General features: G+C 35.8%; 1 non-coding gene across 1 annotated transcript; it reads right to left on the bottom strand.

The window, feature by feature from the left end:
* Positions 1 to 5,667: 5,667 nt before the first annotated feature.
* LOC127748149 (small nucleolar RNA R71) lies at positions 5,668 to 5,775 on the bottom strand. Its single transcript, XR_008010092.1, has one exon. It is a non-coding gene; the product is annotated as a small nucleolar RNA R71 (small nucleolar RNA).
* Between the last annotated feature and the right edge of the window lie 386 nt (positions 5,776 to 6,161).

Genomic DNA, 6,161 nt, shown 5'->3' with positions numbered 1-6,161 from the left:
AAGAAGAAGAAAATGGAGGACATGGAAGGTGTATGTGTTTCGGCAAAGGGGAGGGGAATGTGTGTATGATGTATGAAAATGAAGGAGTGGAGAGGGGTATTTATAGGAAAAGGGAAGGAGAGTGGCCGAAAGGTTTGGGTGGGTTTGGGAGGAAAATGGTTTTGAATTTTGAAGGTTGGTGGGGGTTTTTGGGGAAGAGTTAAGGAAGTGATTGGTGAAGGGTATTTGGGGAAGCGATATGGAGGTGATTGGTAAAGGGTATTTGGGGTAGAGTGTTGTAGAAAGGTGTGAAGAGAAAAGAGAGTAAGTTGAGGTTGATGGGGATCCTGTGGGGTCCACAGATCTTGAGGGGTCAAGAAATTCTCATCCCTGCTCCAATTGGGCGTTCAAAACGCCTTAGAGTGTAATTCTGGCGTTTCAACGCCAGTCTGCTGCCCTGTTCTGGCGTTTAAACACGAGTTTTCGTTCCTGTTCTGGCGTCTAGAGGCCAGTTTGTTGCCCTGTTCTGGCGTTTAAATGCCAGTCTGGTGCCTGATGAGCGGATAATTTATACGCTTTTTGGCAATATTTTTATATAGTTTTTAGTATGATTTAGTTACTTTTTAGTATATTTTTATTAGTTTTTAAGCAAAATTCACATTTCTGGACTTTAATATGAGTTTGTGTATTTTTTTGTGATTTCAGGTATTTTCTGGCTGAAATTGAGGGACCTGAGCAAAAATCTTATTCAGAGGCTGACAAAGGACTGCTGATGCTGTTGGATTCTGACCTTCCTGCACTCGAAATGAAATTTTTAGAGCTACAATAGTCTAAATGGCGCGCTCTCAATTTCGTTGGAACTTAGACATCTAGAGCTTTCCAGCAATATATAATAGTCCATACTTTGTCCGAGTGTAGACGACGTGAACTGGCGTTTAACGCCAGCTTTCTGCCCTATTCTGGTATTAAACGCCAGAAACAAGTTGCAAAGCAGAGTTAAACGCCAGAAACAAGTTACAAACTGGCGTTTAACTCCAAGAAAGACCTCTACATGTGAAAGCTTCAATGCTCAGCCCAAGCATACACCAAGTGAGCCCGGAAGTGGATTTCTGCGTCATTTACTCAATTTTGTACCCCTAGTAACTAGTCTAGTATAAATAGGACTTTTTACTATTGTATTTTCATCTTGGTATCTATCTTTGGATTATCTTTTGATCCTTTGATCATGTTTTTGGGGCTGGCCTCACGGCCATGCCTGGACCTCTATCACTTATGTATTTTCAACGGTGGAGTTTCTACATACCATTGATTAAGGGTGTGGAGCTCTGTTGTTCCTCAAGTATTAATGCAATTACTACTGTTTCTATTCAATTCATGCTTATTCTCATTCTAAGATATTCATTCGCACATCAACCTGATGAATGTGATGATCCGTGACACTTATCACCATTCTCAATTATGAACGCGTGCCTGACAAACACTTCCGTTCTACCTGCGAAAGCTAGAGTGTGTATCGCTTGGATTCCTAGTCCACGATGCATGGTTGCTAATAAACCATTATTTTATGGTTTGTCTTGTGCTAAATTGAGTGGTTTTTATCAGCTTGTCACCCACTTATTCATATGAATTGCATGATATTACAATTCCTTCCCAAATTTATTCTATGATTGAAAACTTGCTTCCTAAAGCTTTACATTGTGTATTTTAATTTCTCTTTTATACCATTCGATGCCATGATCTGTGCGTTAAGTGTTTCAGGCTTTATAGGGCAGAAATAGCTTAGAAAATGGAGAGGAAGCTTGCAAAAATGGAAGGAACACAAGAAATTAAAGAGATGACCAGCGAGAAGCGACGCGGACGCATGGCTCACGCGACCGCGCGAAATGGAGGAAATCGCAGCGATGCGCTCGCGTGCCTGACGCGTACTGTGGATTGGAGTTCGCGCAAATAATGCGAGTGCGTGCCTGACGCGTACGCGTGGAGAGAAAAATCGCTGAATGACGCGTATGCGTGACCGACGTGTCCGCGTGAAATGCGCGATCTACAGAAATTACAGAATACGCTGAAGACGATTTTGGGCCGCATTTTGACCCAGATTTTGGCCCAAAAACACAGATTAAAGTCAGGGAACATGCAGAGACTCAAGATATTAGATCATACACACAATTTTAGGTTTAGATGTAGTTTTTAGAGAGAGAGGTTCTCTCCTTTCTCTTAGGATTTAGGATTAGGATTCCTCTTAAAAGAATTAGGATTTCATCTTCTTCAATCACAGGTTCAATGTTCCTTTTATTTATTTTCTCAATTTGGTTTATGAACTCTTTATGTTTAGATTAATTTTCTATTTAAATTTGAGGTATTTTAATTATATGATTTTTATTTAGCTTTCTATATTCTTGGCTTTGGTTGATTAATTGGTAACTTTTGAGTTGTCAAACTCATCGTGATTGATAATTAATATCTTTGCTGATTGATTTAGACTCCTATAACTCTAGTCTTTCCTTAGGAGTTGACTAGGACTTTAGGTGTTAAATTGATCTAACCACTTGACCTAGTGGAAGCAAAAATATAATTTTCATCATCACTAATAAGGATAACTAGGATAGGAATTCTAATTCTCATTCCTTGCCAAGAGTTTTATTAATTGTTAATTTATTTTTCTTATCAATTAAGTTACTTGTTCAAACCTTTTGAAAACCCCAAAATATACTTTTGCATAACCAATAATAAGAACACCTCCCTGCAATTTCTTGAGAAGATGACCCGAGGTTTAAATACTTCGGTTATCAATTTTATCAGGGGTTTGTTACTTGTGACAACCAAAACTTTTGTAAGAAAGGAATTCTTGTCGGTCTAGAAGCTATACTTACAACGGGAATTTAGTTGTGAAAATTCTAGATCGCGCGAGAGTTTCGTTCTTCAGTTGCCTCTCCTGACATCAGAGCCCTCCATTCCGTGAGATCAGAGTCTTCGGGGTATAAGCTAGAACCCATTGGCAGCATTCTTGAGATCCGGAAAGTCTAAACCTTGTCTATGGTATTCCGAGTAGGATCTGGGATGGGATGACTGTGACGAGCATCAAACTCGCGACTGTAGGGCATGGTGACAGATGCAAAAGGATAGTAAATCCTATTCCTACACAATCGAGAACTAACAGCTGATTAGCCATGTGGGAAACCATAGAGGACCTTTTCACTGAGAGGATGGGAAGTAGCCATTGACAACGGTGACGTTCTACATACAGCTTGCCATAGAAAGGAGTATGAATGATTGGATGAAGGCAGTAGAAAAGCAGAGATTCAAGAGGGATAAAGCATCTCCATACACTCATCTGAAATTCCCACCAATGATTTACATAAGTATTTCTATCTTTATTTTACGTTCTATTTATCTTTTAATTATCAAAACTCCATAACCCATTTTAATCCGCCTGACTAAGATTTACAAGGTGACCATAGCTTGCTTCAAGCCGACAATCTCCGTGGGATCGACCCTTACACACGTAATGTTTATTACTTGGACGACCCAGTACACTTGCTGGTTAGTTGTGTGAAGTTGTGAAAAAGAGTGATATTACAATTGTGCGTACCAAGCTGTTGGCACCATTGAGATCACAATTTCGTGCACCAAGTTTTTGGTGCCGTTGCCGGGGATTGTTCGAGTTTGGACAACTGACGGTTCATCTTATTGCTCAGATTAGGTAATTTTCTTCTTGTTTTAACCATTATTTTATTTTCAAAAAGTTTTCAAAAATCTTTCAAAAATTTTTCTTCTTTTTCATTTTTCCAAAATACTTTTCGAAAAAAATACAAAAAAATTAATAAAATCATAAAAATAAAAAATATTTTGTGTTTCTTGTTTGAGTCTAGTGTCAATTTTTAAGTTTGGTGTCAATTGCATTTTTTTAATTTTCTAAATTTTTTTCAAAAATTTCATGCATTGCATTCTTCATGATCTTCAAGTTGTTCTTGACAAGTCTTCTTGTTTGATCTTTACATTTTATTGTTTTGTGTCTTTTCTTGTTTTTCATATGCATTTTTGAATTCTTAGTGTCTAAATATTAAAAATTTATAAGCTTGATGTCTTGCATGTTTTTCTTTTCTTGAAAATTTTTCAAAAATAAGTCTTGGTGTTCATCACGATCTTCAAAGTATTCTTGGTGTCCATCTTGACATTCATAGTGTTCTTGCATGCATCATTGGTTTTGATACAAAATTTTCATGTTGTGGGTCATATTTGTGTTTTTCTCTCTCCTCATTAAAAATTCAAAAATAAAAAATATCTTTCCCTTATTTGTCTCATAAATTTTTGAAATCTTTGGGTTGACTTAGTCAAAAATTTTTAAAATAAGTTGTTTTCTTTTTAGTCAAGTCAAGATTTCATTTTTAAAAATCTTATCTTTTCAAAATTTTTTTAAAAAAAATCAAATCTTTTTTTATTTTTTCTTAGTATTTTCAAAAATTTTTAAAATTGATTTTCAAAATCTTTTTCTTATCTTTATTTCATGATTTTCAAAAACTTTACTAACAATTAATGTAATTGATTCAAAAATTTGAAGTTTGTTACTTTCTTGTTAAGAAAGGTTCAATCTTTAATTTCTAGAATCATATCATTTAGTTTCTTGTTAGTCAAGTCATCAATTTTAAAAATCAAATCTTTTTAATTTCCTTTTCGAATCTTTTTCAAAATATCTTTTCAATCATATCTTTTTAATCATATCTTTTTCAAATCATATCTTTTTCAAACTTTAATTTCAAAATCTTTTCTAACTTCTTATCTTTTCAAAATTGATTTTCAAATCTTTTTCAACTAACTAATTGACTTTTTGTTTGTTTCTTATTTTTTTCAAAACCACCTAACTACTTTTCTCTCCCTAATTTTCGAAAATCACCTTCCTCTTTTTCAAAAATCTTTTTATTTAACTAATTGTTTCAAATTTTAATTTTAATTTTATTTCTTCTCTTAATTTTTGAAAATCACTAACCTTTTTTCAAAAATTATTTTCGAATTTTCTCCTCTCTCTCATCTCCTTCTATTTATTTATTCATTTACTAACACTTCTCTTCATCTTAAAATTCGAACCCTCTCTTCCTCTCTGTGTTCGAGTTTTTCTCTTCTCCTTCTTCTATTCTTTTCTTCTTTTACTCACATAAAAGAATCTCTATACTGTGACATAGAGGATTTTTTTTCTTTTCTGTTCTCTTTTTTTTCATATGAGTAGGAGCAAGGACAAGGACATTCTTGTTGAAGCAGATCCTGAACCTGAAAGGACTCTGAAGAAGAAGCTAAGAGAAGATGGCCGAACCCAACAACAATGCAAGGAAGATGCTTGGTGACTTTACTGCACCAAATTCCAACCTCCATGGAAGAAGCATCTCAATCCCTGCCATTGGAGCAAACAATTTTGAGCTAAAGCCTCAATTAGTTTCTCTGATACAACAGAATTGCAAGTTTCATGGACTTCCATCAGAAGATCCTTTTCAGTTCTTAACTGAATTCTTGCAGATCTGTGATACTGTTAAGACCAATGGAGTTGATCCTGAGGTCTATAAGCTTATGCTTTTCACTTTTGCTGTAAGAAACAGAGCTAGAGTGTGGTTGAACTCTCAGCCTAAAGATAGCCTGAACTCTTAGGATAAGCTGGTCACGACTTTCTTAGCCAAGTTCTTTCCTCCTCAAAAGCTTAGCAAGCTTAGAGTGGATGTTCAAACCTTCAGACAGAAAGAAGGTGAATCTCTCTATAAAGCATGGGAGAGATACAAGTAACTGACCAAAAAGTGTCCTTCTGACATGCTTTCAGAATGGACCATCTTGGATATATTCTATGATGGTCTGTCTGAATTGTCTAAGATGTCATTGGACCATTCTGCAGGTAGATCTATTCACCTGAAGAAAACGCCTGCAGAAGCTCAGGAACTCATTGACATGGTTGCAAATAACTAATTCATGTACATTTCCGAAAGGAGTCCTGTGAATAATGGGACGCCTCAAAGGAAGGGAGTTCTTAAAATTGATGCTCTAAATGCCATATTAGCTCAGAACAAAATGTTGACTCAACAAGTCAATATGATTTCTCAGAGTCTGAATGGATTGCAAAATGCATCCAATAGTATGAAAGAGGCATCTTCTGAAGAAGAAGCCTATGATCCTGATAACCCTGCAATGGCATAGGTGAATTACAT

Source organism: Arachis duranensis, chromosome 5 (assembly GCF_000817695.3).
Source record: "Arachis duranensis cultivar V14167 chromosome 5, aradu.V14167.gnm2.J7QH, whole genome shotgun sequence".
NCBI lineage: Eukaryota > Viridiplantae > Streptophyta > Magnoliopsida > Fabales > Fabaceae > Arachis > Arachis duranensis.
Note: the sequence above shows the minus strand (reverse complement) of the source record. Positions and strands in the feature narration are given on the sequence as shown.